Below are 14,586 nucleotides of genomic sequence, written 5' to 3'. Positions count from 1 at the left end.
AAAAGTTTTAGTTTCCATACTAGTTTTCATACAAACTTGAACCGGCATGCGCTCAACCACTTTTTGTTCAAATCGGTTTTTGGAGGACACTCGGAGCATGGGACGGAATCGAGTGAGCGTGGTGGTGCTGGGTCGTTTTTTGAACCACCCTACTAATATTCTTTGTTTTTTTTTAATACGACACCAATACTACTACAGTATATAACAGTTATTATTGTACAAATACTTTCAAAGCTTTGTTTTGGTACTCAACCCACCTTCACCTTAAGTGCTTCGGTTTCAGAAACAAGTCGTATGACTGTAGCAAGCTGTGCCGAAGATGTGGAGCTGAAGATCACAAAGCTCATACCTGTCAGGACGCGCCGAGGTGTTTGATATGCGCCCCCGGCGTAGACAACAAACACCCATCCGGTGGACATGCCTGTCCGGCCGCAAAAAGGCGTCGGTTACGCAAGTAGCTTAGCTAAACCTCATCCTGCGAAGCAGCACAAGCGCTGCTACAACAGTCGGTCCATGAAAATAAATCTGATGTCGTTTTGCTGTCCGACCCTTATTGTATCCCCGTCGGGAACGGTAGTTGGACAATGAACAAGTACAGAATAAGGGCTGTCTGGACTTGCGGGAATACCCCATACAGGAGATAGTGTCATCTCCTGACGATGAGGGTTTTGTTTTAGCAAAGGTACCATAGCTGCACCCATGTTCCACATAGGTTACTGCAACTCACAATGAAGTTACTGTAACCATTTTTATCTGACTCTCGCTACTCGGGTAAACGGAGTTTACTTTTGCAGCTGGTAGTGGGATGGACGGTGGAGCCTGAATGGAGGATTCACGAAGGGTATACTGCTAGTGACCATCAGGAAATACGTTTTATTTTCAGCTATACCTTCAACAGAACCACAAGGCGAGTCAGTAAAGCTAATTAAGGATGGCGTACCTCGCAGTTCGACCCGGAACTACTGGGAGGATCACTACGGTGAGAATATCGGACTATAGGCCTTGGTGGTAATGAGTTATCCTATGTCCTAACTCGAGCATGTGACAAAACAATGCCCAGAAAGACTATGGTGAACGAGCACGATAGCTGATCTTCGCCGAATCTGTCTTAGAGCGGTTGCGACGTACTAGAACCGATGCGGACAGACTAGAAAGACGTCGGGTGTTCCAAACAGCGAGCAGAGCTCTGCACTACGAAATCAACTGTAGTAAGAGAGCTTGATTTGCAGAGCTGTGTAGAATGGCCAATAATACTCCATGGGGGGACGCATACTGAATAGTGATAGCTAGGAGCAACAGCACACCTCCTGAGAAATCCCCGGAGATGTTAGCCAGAATCGTGGATGGTTTGCTCCCGAAGTATGACACATCAGATTCACCAACTTCACCGGACGAGTCACCGGACGTGGTACCGCTAGTGACTAACGATGAGCTTATCGCTGCAAAAAAACTTAAGCTAAATAAGGCACCAGGTCCGAATTGTATTCCTGAAACTTCCCTGATTTTTTAGAATGTCAGAAGTTGGTGCTATTGCCTAAGTCTGGGAAATCCCAGGGAGAGCCTTCGGCATATACACCAATTTGCCTACTCGACACAAGTTGTTAGAGAAGGTGATCCTGAATATATTGACGGACTATACCGAATGTGCTGGTGGCTTATCAAGCAAGATAGGTATTCGATACTGTGCATTGATTACACTAGATGTAAGGAATGAATTTAATAACGCTAGCGGGCAGCTCTAGCTGATTTCCTTTTCTTGGTTCCCCCTACTAATGCAAAGTGGCTCCATTGTATAGCCGGTTTCGCGCGAAAAGTTAAATTGATCACAACAAATATTTCAAACAAAGTCTGGCGAATAAGAAAAAAAAACATTGAAGCTCAGTAAATCCTCGCTTTTGAAGGATAATTTGAAACGATCCATGAACATTGTGCATTAATCAATGAAGACTGCAACAATTTCTCTGAAAACTAAACTTTTTTGTAACTTCCAGCTATTTTCAAGAAATCACTGTGAGCTATAAGATGTATATTGATTGTCCTTTGGCATTATATGCTTAGTTAATACTAAGTAAGTCTAAAACAACTCTTGTTTTAAAAGTATTCTTTCCTTGATCTTTATCTTAAGATCTTGAAAGTGACTTATAATAGCGACCGACCCGTATCGATCAGTTGAACAAGCAATGCCGATCTTCGTCAAAACTTCACTTAATTGGTTTGATATCAAAGCTCTGGAAAGACAATCAACAATTTATCCCTCCATCGGAGTTAATCAATTGACCCCCAAACAATCTCATATCACATACCTTTAGTTTTGTTGGACCACAACCACAGTGTGGTCGGTGGTCGCCCCTCTGAGGGTGGGTCTCAACACTATCTGTCACGCGGTTGGCCACCGCCGGTGCAAGTTTTCGCTTTTCACATCAAGCGTTTATTGACCGGAACCGATTGAAGTTGCGACCAACAACGTGAAAAAGTTGCCTCACAACCGCCGCCGCAGCTTGGACCGCGTACAGTGCAAGGTTTCGAAAAAGCTTGGCAAGTTTTCGGTGCACTTGGTGCGGTCATGCATTTTCCATGTGATTAACTGCCGCAGTGACCTTTTGTGATATTGAATTTTTGTCGTGGTGGAGGTTTCGGATTCCGAGCGTGAAAGTTTAAGGACAGTGAACTTCCCACTCCACTGAATGTCACGGTAATTTTGAATTTCCTCACTAATGTATTCGTACATTAAGTACCTACGCTATCGGAATAACTGCATCATTATCTTCAAGTGCTATGACAATTTCCACTTATGAGGGGTCATTATATGGTCATTTAGTGCTCGAACTCGATGGCGATAAATTTATTGTCCCTCGGTATGCAGAGGAATATAATTGCCCATGGATGGTCGTGATTCACGCCGTAGTTGTGAACTGCGTTCCATGAAGTAACTTCAGAAGTTGTCGATGGTCGTGACTAGTTCTGCCATTTCATTGCCACTCCTGATCAATCAATTGATATATTTATGATGATGACCTTGCCGTCAAGCATGGGTGACTTGCGCGCTGCCTTGATCGACTCGAAAACTGTTTTGAGGGACAACTTGTTTGGAGTGTGAGGAACTTTTATTCTCAAATTTAATTTTCCATTCACGCACGAAGGTAATATGGAAGTCAGCGTCTAGAATTTTGGTGACTTTTCAGAAAATAGAGGGGAGTTGAAGTCTTTCCCTCTTCATATTTGGAATCATAACCCCAATTGTAATATGGCCTAGGATACAGATTTACGCTGAATGATGCATTCTACGCCAAAACAATATTTGTTTTAGAAAATATGTTGTTCTACAAAATAGTTCCGAATAGTAAGGCCATCATTATGGTGATCAAAAAAATAAGGTGATCCATTACATAAAACAATTTCAAAACATTTTTTTTTCACGGGATACTGTACATGTTCTACAAAGTTGCACCGCAGCTTATTCCAATAAACTATGCCAAAAAAACTGACTGGCTTAGAGAAATTTTACCTACTTTGATTAGAGTAGGAGAAGTCGGGTGATTTCTAGAGATCTATAAATATAAAATAATATCCATTTGCCGATCAAAAGTTATAATCATTTTTCTGTAAAAATTGCGTTTTTTTTTTCAAAAGTTGATTTCTCCAATTAGGGCAAACCAAAAAAATGTTTCCACGGCATTTGAAAGAGTATCTCATATTTTTATTTATTATTATAGACCCTTTAAAGTATATTTCGGGTCTTAAGTAACTCTTATGTTTATTATGTCGAAAAATTGAAGATAAGTAATTTTTTTTATTTTACTAATGTCATATTTTTAAAATAAATTGCTATAACTCGACAATGGAAGAAGATACAGACGATGTTCTTATAGCAAAACACGCGTTTTGAAAAGCCCCAGAAGTTTAACATTCGTGAAAAATAAAAAATAAAATAAGCAGATCGAAAATATTGTTTTGTTTACTAATCTTAGTAAGTAAAATAAGCTAGTAAGTGAGCTACAGAAAAAGCTTGTACAACAAGTTGGTAAGAAAAATTGCGCTACAATTTTGTAAATCATTTTATGTCAATATTCCGCAAAATAAAACAAAATATGTTTAACATTTTTATAAAATGGGCCATCTCAAAAGTATAGTTTTGGCCGAAAATGCATCTTTTCTTGCTAATCTTGCAAAAGGGTGATAATGATAAAACTTATAAAAAGTGTTAACGCTGTAACGAATGTCACCTTCTGGTGCTTTAGAGGCTTTTCAAGGTGCATGTTTTGTTATAAGATCGTCACCCGTTGTCGAGTTATATCAATTGATTTAAAAAAAAAATTATAGCTAAAAATCATCCAAAGACGACTTTTTCGAAAAATCAAAATTTTTTGTAGATCAATAATAAATACTGTTTTTGAGGGACAACCTAATCCTAGTAGGTAAAATTGCTCTAAATCAGCAAACTTAAAAGCTTTAGTAAAACATTCGATAGCAAAATTGATTGCATTAAGCTGCGCTACAACTTTGTAGAACATTACATGTTAGTATTCCGCGAAATAAAAAAAAAATATTTGGTCACCCTTTATAAAAGGGCGCCATAACGATGGCCTTACTATTTCGAAAAACTTTGTAGAACATCATTTTCTTCTGAAAATTAGTTTTGGCGTAAAATGCATCTTTCCGAGTAAATCTATATCCTGGACCACAGTGTACTGGGCATTGCCGCCACGCAGTTTGGTTTCCATTAAACACTTATCACACAGTTATCAATCATGTTATTGTTTTGCATTCGTATCTATGAGAAAGGACACAGACAAAACTGTGCCTTTTACAGAGGGATCACCCTTCTGAACCTGGCTTACAAAATTATGTCGCGTATTCTGTTTAACAGACTGAGATCGTTTGAAGAGTCTAAGTGATGAACTTTTCCTCGTGAAAAATTCACTCAAACAAAAAGAAATTTAAAAAAAAGCTTGATGAGTCCTTCGTCGGTGAAATCCAGGCAGGTTTTCGTAAGGACCGATCAACGACGGATCAGATGACCTCTGATAAATTTCAAGAATGAAACTTGCAGACTGGCCATTTGTTCAATAATTTCAAAGTGTACGATTCAGTGAAAAGAAATGAGCTGTGGTAGATAACATCCAAACATGATTTTCCGGCGAAATTGATTGGATTGATGCGTGCAACGCTTAACGTCTTGAAATCAAGTATTGGGATTGCAGATCTATCTCGTATGAGATCTTAGATGGATTAAGCAGGGTGACGCACTTTCGAATTTATTGTTCAGCATTGCACTCGACGGTGCATTTAGAAGATTTGGCGTGCAGAGGAATGGCACTATCATTACACGGTCGCATATCCTCCTGGACTTTGCGGACGTCATCGACCTCATTGGAATCGATCGCAGAGCAGTAGTGGAAGCTTTTGTCCTACTGAAGAGGGGGACTGCGAGGATAGGCTTAACCATTAACTCTACCCAGACAAAGAACATGGTGGCAGGTAGAGATAGAGGGAGACCTAGTGGTGTTGGTGCTGAGAATATAGATATCTTGGAACACTTGCGACATGTGAAAGTTACGTTTTCCATGAAGTGAAAAGACGTATCGCTGCTGCGAATAGGGCTTTCTACGGATTAAGTAACCAGCTTAGCTCCCGCAACATGGAGACATAAACGAAGTTTGTTCTGTATAAAACTTTGATTCCATATGCCCTTTTCGGACATAAAGCGTGGACGTTGAAAATAGGCGGACCGGAAAGTTTTGGGTCACCAATTTTAGCATGGCGTCGCTATGGTTTGATCATGGTTTAAACTAAATGCGTACAATGGTTTGAACTACTGGCAACAGCTCATAAATAGCTTAGCTTGATTGACTGTACCCATCGTAGTTGCTAGTCGTGATTGGCTGAGAAGCAACAAATAATGCACAACTCACCAATTGAATAGTTTTCTCGGGACTAGAAAGCTATTCTCACTGTACATGCTTCGGAGTTTCTTTAATTCAAATTGGTCTTGAATTAAAGAAACTCCGAAGCATGTACAGTGAGAATAGCTTCCTAGTCCCGAGAAAACTATTCAGTTGGTGAGCTGTGCATTATTTGTTGTTTCTCGGCCAACTACGATGCCGGCCACGTCCTCACAGTCAATTAGGATAAGCGGAGAAAAATTAGTTCGACACTCATTGCTACAAGAGACCGAGAAATCCTCTGCGTCTCCATGAGTGCACTGGAAAAGAATAGTATGTTAGATGGGAAGGAAATATATTGGAAATCGCCTTGATAAGCGATTAATTATTTCCTTTGAACGACGCCATATTCATGATGATACAAACACGCCCAACGTATTTTCCCGAAGACTAATTCGATATCTTAACTACTTCGCGACGACTAAAACACGCACTGTACTCGCTTGCTCGATAGCTCATTACTGGCAACAGCTCCTAAATATATTACAAAGTCCAGCGTAAAATGCTGAAACATCTCATATAGACGGAAAGTTGTTTACTTATTTATCATTTCGCATTGGCAAAAATCCAAATTATCGATATGAAACTCGCGCTCCTATTGGACAGTAATAAAGCCTGGCTGCATTCGCAAGTTCAAACCACGACACATTTCAGTTCAAACCATGATCATTTTTCACCTTACAAAAAAGCTGAAATTTTATTTCTTTGGAAATTGTTTTTGCGATTACTGTTCACCGTAGGGGAAGGTGGGGAGACTTGATCCCCGGGGAGACTTGATCACCCCCTGTTTTATCGAGAACTAAAGTAGTTTTGTTCTATTTTTTTTAGTATAGATCCTCTAGACAAATGACCTTTATGTGGTGAGTTATTTTTTGGATTGACAACCTTATTTATTCTGCAGGCCGGTTTCCTAAAGATTTTTCATTTGTCCACGTAAAATTTGAACAACTTTTCATAACAATAATCAAATGCTTTCGTTTTTTTTACAGCACAAGCCATAAATATGCTTAATGATCTTTACTGATGAAAATGTCAACATTCCATCAAAGTTTAAGGATATTTGGATTTGAAGTTATTACCTCAATATGGGGACACCCATACAAAAATTTGGCGAAAAAATTCAAAAAAATATAAATCTGTTCTCAGGCTTCTAACTTATTGTATATTTGACAGATTTGATGAAAGGTAGGCAGAAAACATTATTTCAAGACAAAATTTTCAAAACGACTTATCTGCTTTTGTAAACAAAGATTCAAACGACGATTTGACGAATCTGATAGCTCTCCCACGCAAACCAACACCATCAATAGGTAGGTGAAGGCTGTCAAATTCAATAACAAAAATCGTATTTTGAAGGAAAAATATGTTCAAAATCTGAGGGCATCTTTTTTATTTTATCAAACAAGTTCTCTTCAATTTCCCCCGAATATTTTAAAAGTTGATTTTTGACTCCAAAAAATCGATTGTGTATCAATAACAACAATAATTTAAGGACTGTCATACATCAGTAAAGTTAAATACTATATTTCTTAGAGAGTCTGTGTGGAAATCGCGCATGTTTATTTATTTTTGGTTGTGATACATCGGAAATCAGAAAAGGGGATCAAGTCTCCCCAGTCTCCCCTACTTATGAAAATGTTATGCAACGATAATAATTGTAAAGCCCTATTCCAGGTCTTCGATGGGCGAAGCAAATAAACTTGCGTTGGACTTTTTCTAATATTTGTATTCCATTTTGATTGTAAAGAGCCCAAACAACGACAGTGTATTCCAAGATAGAACGTGCCAAAGAACAATAGAGAGTTTTTATGCGATGGATATCATCGAAGTGTTTTGCAGCGAGGAAAATCATGCCCAAGCACTTGAATGCTTTCATCGTAATGTAGCAGACATGCTCCATAAATGTTAGTTTCGAATCTAACAAAACACCAAGATCTTTAATGGTGCTTTCTCGTTTGATTGATGTGGAGGAAATACAGTAGTTGAATGACGTTATTGAGCGTCTTCCGGCAAAAGAAATCACGGAACATTTGCTTGCATTCAAGCTCATTCTGTTCAGTGTGCACCAATTGACAAAATTATCTAGCTCCTGCTGAAGAAAAACAGCAGCATCTTCGTGACTTGATACTATGTAATAAAGTTTGAAGTCATCAGCACAGGAGATTTTGAAACATTTCAGATTCGGTTGACATCATTCAGGTATAATAAAAACATAAAAGGCCCCAAATGACTCCCTTGACGAACACCTGATGTTACGACAAATGGGTCGGAAGTAGTGGATCCTAATTTGACTGACACTGAACGATTGTGTAAATATGAACGAAACCAATTTCATATTGGATTAGAGAATCCTAGACGTTCCAATTTTGCTATCAATATTTGATGATTTATCTTATCGAACACAGCAGAAAAGTCAGTGTAAATCGCGTCGATTTGTTTACGATTTTCTAACGCTTTGATGATGAAAGGCGTATAAACAACAAGATTAGTTGTGGTTGACATTTTTGGAAAGAATCCGTGCTGAGTTTCAGATATACGTAGTCAAAGCATTGGTGTTTGAAGAAATCATCAAGAACAATTAGCTCGAAAAGTTTAGATGTAGCAGAGATTCCCCTGTAGTTGGAAATGTCCTGTTTGTCACCTTTCTTATAGACTGGAAAAGCTCATTGTTTCATTGACCCTGAAAGTTTCAAACAACTAAAACCAAACTTTGTAAAAAAAAACCTGGGTGTAATACCATCTTGCATCATGTTGTCGTAGAAAGTGCAATGTTCACGTCGCATTTTCTGCCATCCCAAAAAAGAATGAGAGTAAGATGTTGAGAGATTGAGTGAAATTTTGCAGAGACCGGGAACTGGTTTGAAGTGTGCCGGAAATGCAATCGCTATGACTGAAATGCGTGCTGCATCTCGTTAATTTGAATCAAATAAAAGCTTTTTCAAACGATGTTTAACAAGAATAGCTATTTTTTAAGCAGAAGTAAACCCAGTTGCAGTATTGCACGACCTATTCTGGAAAAGTTGCTTCCTGTCATAAAAATCAATTAAATAATGCAGTTGTATGCATGTTAGGCTGGGAATGTGGTAAGAAACCTTACTTAGATGAAAAATATTGGAAAAAATAAATTTCTCCCCCTCCTTAGCCATGCGGTGGGAGCGTCCACAAATTACGTAACGCTTACAGGGAGGAGGGGGGGTTGAGCGAAGTGTGACGATCCATACAAATTTTTCAGATGTTTCATACAAAAAAGTAGAAGGTTGTATCAGAGACACGACCACAAAATCGACGTAGAACTACGTATTAGAGTGCAGTGACTCATAACAGTAGTTTTAGGTTTCCTGCCTTTAATCATTTTTCGAATTTGATTTTTAACATTTATCAATTCACGCGCCAAATGACTAATAGCCGAAATGTAGGCAATTAACTGTGTATAAGTGCAAAATTTTAAAGAGTTTGTCGATCGATTGATACAAAAACCATCAAAATCGGTTGGAAGACGGCTGAGTTATTAGCCCATACTTCCTGACCAATTTTCGTGACGGTCTCAAATTTGATTCTACAGAATGACCCCCCTATGTTTTCCCGGAGGACGTATTCTACGTCAAAAGTGTGACATAGGGGGGAGGGGTTTTGAAAATGACATTTTTTTGCGTTACGTAATTAATGGATCTTCTCTAAGATGCGCGGCTACAAAGCAAGACCATGCTGAGGGTGGCTGGGTTCGATTCCTGGTGCCGGTCTAGGCAATTTTCGGATTGGAAATTGTGTCGACTTCCCTGGGCATAAAAGTATCATCGTGTTAGCCTCATGATATACAAATGCAGAAATGGTAACATGGCTTAGAAACCTCACAGTTAATAACTGTGGAAGTGCTTAATGAACTGCGAGGCGGTAATGCCCCAGTGGGCGATATAATGCCAATAGGAAGAAGAAGACTTATCGAAAAAAAATTTTTTTTAATTTTCTCATATAAGTGTGATCTACCCTACTGTATACCCGAGCAAAGCTTGAGAGCAAATCGATAACTAGTTTTGTTCTTGTGAAATCGCCTAATTTTGATAACTCAGGTTGATATCCTTTTGGTCGTTTTAACGGTTAAAAGATCAAAATCTACAGCAGAAAAATCTTACTGTGACATCAAATCGAAAACTATTCCTGCTATCGATGAAAGCAAATCGAAAACTGATTTTGATATTGGTTCCGATAACAAAATTAGTACACAGTTTGCTGTCAGATCATACAATTTAGAAATCAACAGCAAAATGAGATCAAAATATGTAATCAGTCATGATGATTCATATTTGAAAACAAATTATGATTTCAATTTGATATCTATATCAAAATATGTTCTCTATATGCTGTCGTTATGTTTTCAGACTTTGCTCGGGTAAGCTATTACAATATCATCCTAGAATAATGATTCATACATCATATGAAATTGATGATGATGTCTGCGTATCTAGGGGAACTGCTCCTGGAATTCATCTCATGGCTACCATATTTCCATCAAAAACGAAGAAATGGAAAGCAATTTGATTTGTTTCTAATTTTTGTGATTTTTTCAGCAGCGAGCACGCATATTGACGAAAAGAAGCCACAAAATTGATGCTGTATTTTTTTTTTGTTCCGCGATAAGATGAATATATGTTCTGTGAGATGGAGATCGAGACAGTTCCCCTATGTATATTTAATTTGCAATCACACTTTGTTCATATACTTGACTTCCACTGATTTTCAACTACAATCAACAAATCAACTACAGAGCTTGAGCTTGCTTGAGCTTGATTGACTGCTCGTAGTTGCTACTCCATTATGACCAGATCAGCTGTTCTTGCACAGGGAACCAACAGATGTTTGCTTGGGACTAGCTCACATCTTCAATGTACAAGTACTGGTGATCTCATTTGTTAGGTCATACTGGCGCCTGCCACGTCAGAATGCAAGTCAATGTAGGGAAGGGGGAGGAAATGATGATGCAATCACTCGCCCACCGCAAGCCGAATATACCTCTGCACTTGCTACGAGTTCATTCGGAATTTGTTGGAATTATTGGGATAGGTTCGAGAGGCAGAGAGGTCCGTCTTGGTTAACGAGCTGCCAATGTGATATATATAGGAGAAAGCAACTGATGGAATTTCTAATTGGATGTTTGGAAACGCGATTTATAGTTCATTTCCAATTCTAGCAGATTCTTCTTCTTCTTCTTCTTCTTCAATGACTCTACATTCCAACTGGAACTTGGCCTAGCTTTTTCAACTTAGTATTCTATTAGCATTTCCTCAGTTATTAATTGAAAGCTTTTCTATGCCCGCCATTGCATGAGTATGTATCTTGTGTGGCAAGTACAACGGATACACTATGCCCAGGGTGTCGAGAATGTTTCCAACCCGAAAACATCCTAGACCGGACCGAGAATCTAACTCGCCATCTCCGGATTGGCAATCCAACGCCTTTGCTCGCAAGGCTACTGGAGACCCAGATTACTGTTAGAATATTCAAGTTGAAGGTATAGGAATTGAGATGGAAACGGTATGGAAGTCCATTTCCAGTTCTATCGATTGCTAGAACATGAGAAATATAGAGAAAGATACAAAGTAGGAGGAATTGGGAGGGATTGAACCCACGACCTCCTGCGTATGAGGCAGAAGCAGTAGCCATATGACTACCAAGCCCGCTTCAACTACAATCAACAAATCAACTACAATCGAAAAAGAACAAACTGTTTGATGCTTCATCACTTGGTGTATAAATTATGTAATTCGATTATTTCAATGTTATACATGCAAATATTTTGATAATTGAAGTCTACAATTTAAAAATACCTGTAGGTTTATGAATACAGATGGGTCATTGGTTGGATGAATTGCAATTCCTGTAAATAAAAAGAAATATCATGAATCAATCATTTGTCCAGAAGTCCAGTAGTATTGTGATTCAGTTTACAATAAAATCATACTCCGCTCAAATACAAGTACATGAAACGACATTCCTAATCCCCGAAGCCCACCCAACAGACTCCAAGCAGATGTCGTTCGGCCAGTCTCCGGACCGGACCTTGGGTTGGCATTTTTCAACACTGTGACACCTTGAATTGAGATTTCTCAGCGCCAATTTCACAAACACAATCACTAGCTTAATCTCGTCATTGCAGAGAGTAGCGAATGAAAAAAGAAATATAAATCGAAACAATATCGTGACTAGGGACTGCCGTCCGCAATAAATGTGTGGAGAGCGAGCCACAAAAAAGCACCACTAGAAGGGGCCTAATTGAGGTCATCATCGTTGAAAGCGTTTGACGAAAGAGCCACGTGAAGCGTACGTACGACTCACTGCACGCTCAATTGTAGGCAGAGGTGCTTCATCACGTTCCCGGCGAACGGAGCTCAGCTGTTTGCAGTCTACTAACATACCTATCATAAGTCGCGCCGTCACGACTTTTCCTTCCTTCCTTCCTGTCTGCCGGTCGTGTCATCATGATGGATGTAGTACGTTTCGAGTATGTGTACTGATCTTGTTTTTTTTTTATTTCACGAGCTCGAAGTTGATAATGACGGTAGTAGCTAACGACTGATGAGGCGACGTGATGTCTGATAATAATGATCATCGATTGTTGTAATCGTTGATGGTCCGGTGGGAAAATGCTATGCAAATAGTGTTTTATGTTCACGAATTTACATAGAAAATACTATCGCATGGCAATGTGTAGTACGTGGGTGAAAAGTAGAACAGCCCCTTCATATTAGATTTTTGACGTAAACTACGTCTAAAGGGAAGGCTCGGCTAACTCGGCTCGACCGTCACGAAAATAATTTCGGTTTTCACTTACAACAGCCAAACTGATGAAAATGCCACCATAGAAGAGGAAAATTAGTTCGACACTCATTGCACACTGGAAAGGAATAGTATGTTAGTTGGGAAGGAAATATATTGGAAATCGCCTTGGTAAGCGACTAATTATTTCTTTTGAACGACGCCATATTCATGATGATAAAAAAACGGAAAAGCAACGCGTGTCTAGCTTATTTTCCCGAAGACTGATTCGTTATCTTAACCTCTTCGCGATAAGCAAAACACGCAGTGCACTCGCTGCACTTTCTTGCTCGATGGCTACTGCAAACTATTCAAGATCGCGCTTGTTTCGACCGGAGAGAAGCGCAATACATGCGCATGGGCCATCGAACACATGGTAGATATTTTATTATTATCTCGACGATTAAAACACGCACTGCACTTTCTTGCTCGATGGCTACTCTGTCAGTCGTCCTTAACGGAAGCAGCTCTTTAGTCAGATTTTTCTCGCAAACTCAAACTATCAAGAGGTTTATGATAGTGATTCAAGAATCACACTATTGAAAATGGCAGCAAAATAAAATTTCCATGAAGAATGAGAAATTTTCCATAAAAAAATAGTAAATTGCCAATAAAGAAATAAGGGTATGGGCAATAAATAAATATAAAATTTCCACAAATAATGCAAAATTGTCATAAACAATTAAAAATTTTCCATAAAACAAAAATAAATTAGCACTTTTAAAAGCAAAAGCGACAATTATAAAAGAAGAATTTTCCATAGAGAAATCAAAATGTATCACGGGAAAAAAATACAAAATTTCCGTTTCCGGTTGTTCAATTTCCAATTCACCTGGATTTGGTGGTTTAGCTGTTCCTGTTCGTTCTGACACTAAATTCTGGATTTACTTGTCGCGTATTGCACGTGATGTACTGCCGCTAACCGCAAGTCGAGCACATCTGTATATGGAGGCCCCAGCGCCGTAGCGTGTGGTTGGCCAGGTTGGCCCCCGCCAAGGGCGCCAGGCCTCAGGGGGGCGCCGAAATCAAGAATGTCGCTACAGGAAATGATTAAAAATTATTCTCAAATTCATTGGTTCAAAATGATTCAGATTCAAGCGACCAGGACAAGACTATTTCCTCCATAAGCAACGATCCCGTAAACTGTTTGACTACCCAAGTAACCAATAAGCACTATATTACGCCAAATCGGCCATATAGTGCTACTTTAATGCTTATAAGTTTTTAAATAGCCGTATAGTGGCCCTATATGGCGGTTTGGCGTAATATAGTGCTAATGGTTACTTGGGTAGTATCCAGAGAACTGTTAATAACTGATACACGTATCAGAAGTTCGACTCAGGGGGCACGTTTCCCTCAATTTAGGAGATTTATGCCATCGCTTTCACTGTCTTTTACTGCATTTTTTTGACAGAATAGGAAGTAAAAAAAAGATAGAACTGGAAATACAAATGGCAGAGTACGGAACAGGCTTCTGGGGAGGAAGCCCTAGAAGGGGACTTTTCAATACGCAAAAGACAAAACACAGAGTAACTGTGAAAAACGTATACACGGAAGTAGTTATATGGATTTTGTGTAAATTTGAGATAAAATTACTCATTTTACGCAGAAAAACTATTTAAGGTCTAAAAACGATCGCATTCGATTCAGTGACATTTGGAATCGGAAATGTCACTGAATCGAATGCGATCGTTTTCAGACCTTAAACCAGAAACTAGCATGAGGTCAATGGTGAAAAGACGAAGCGAAGATGATGATGAGCATTGATAACATTAATTTTTTTTTCTTGGGTCTAAATAAACTACTTAAGCTTTTTTTTTGTGTCTTTATTGAA

At 39.0% G+C, this 14,586-nt stretch overlaps 1 protein-coding gene across 2 annotated transcripts in view; it reads right to left on the bottom strand.

Annotated features, from left to right (window-relative positions):
• LOC134227569 (zinc finger CCCH domain-containing protein 13) overlaps positions 1-14,586 on the bottom strand; it is a 227,471-nt gene that overhangs the window by 172,598 nt on the left and 40,287 nt on the right. Inside the window, exon 2 of one of the 2 annotated variants that reach the window (XM_062709157.1) lies at positions 11,765-11,814. The exons of the other annotated variant lie outside the window; for it this stretch is intronic. The gene's annotated coding sequence lies outside the window, so the exon portion shown is untranslated. The remainder of the gene's footprint in view (positions 1-11,764; positions 11,815-14,586) is intronic. 2 annotated transcript variants of the gene reach the window in all.

Source organism: Armigeres subalbatus, chromosome 3 (genome assembly GCF_024139115.2).
Source record: "Armigeres subalbatus isolate Guangzhou_Male chromosome 3, GZ_Asu_2, whole genome shotgun sequence".
Classification (NCBI taxonomy): domain Eukaryota; kingdom Metazoa; phylum Arthropoda; class Insecta; order Diptera; family Culicidae; genus Armigeres; species Armigeres subalbatus.
This window is presented reverse-complemented; position numbering and strand designations above follow the sequence as displayed.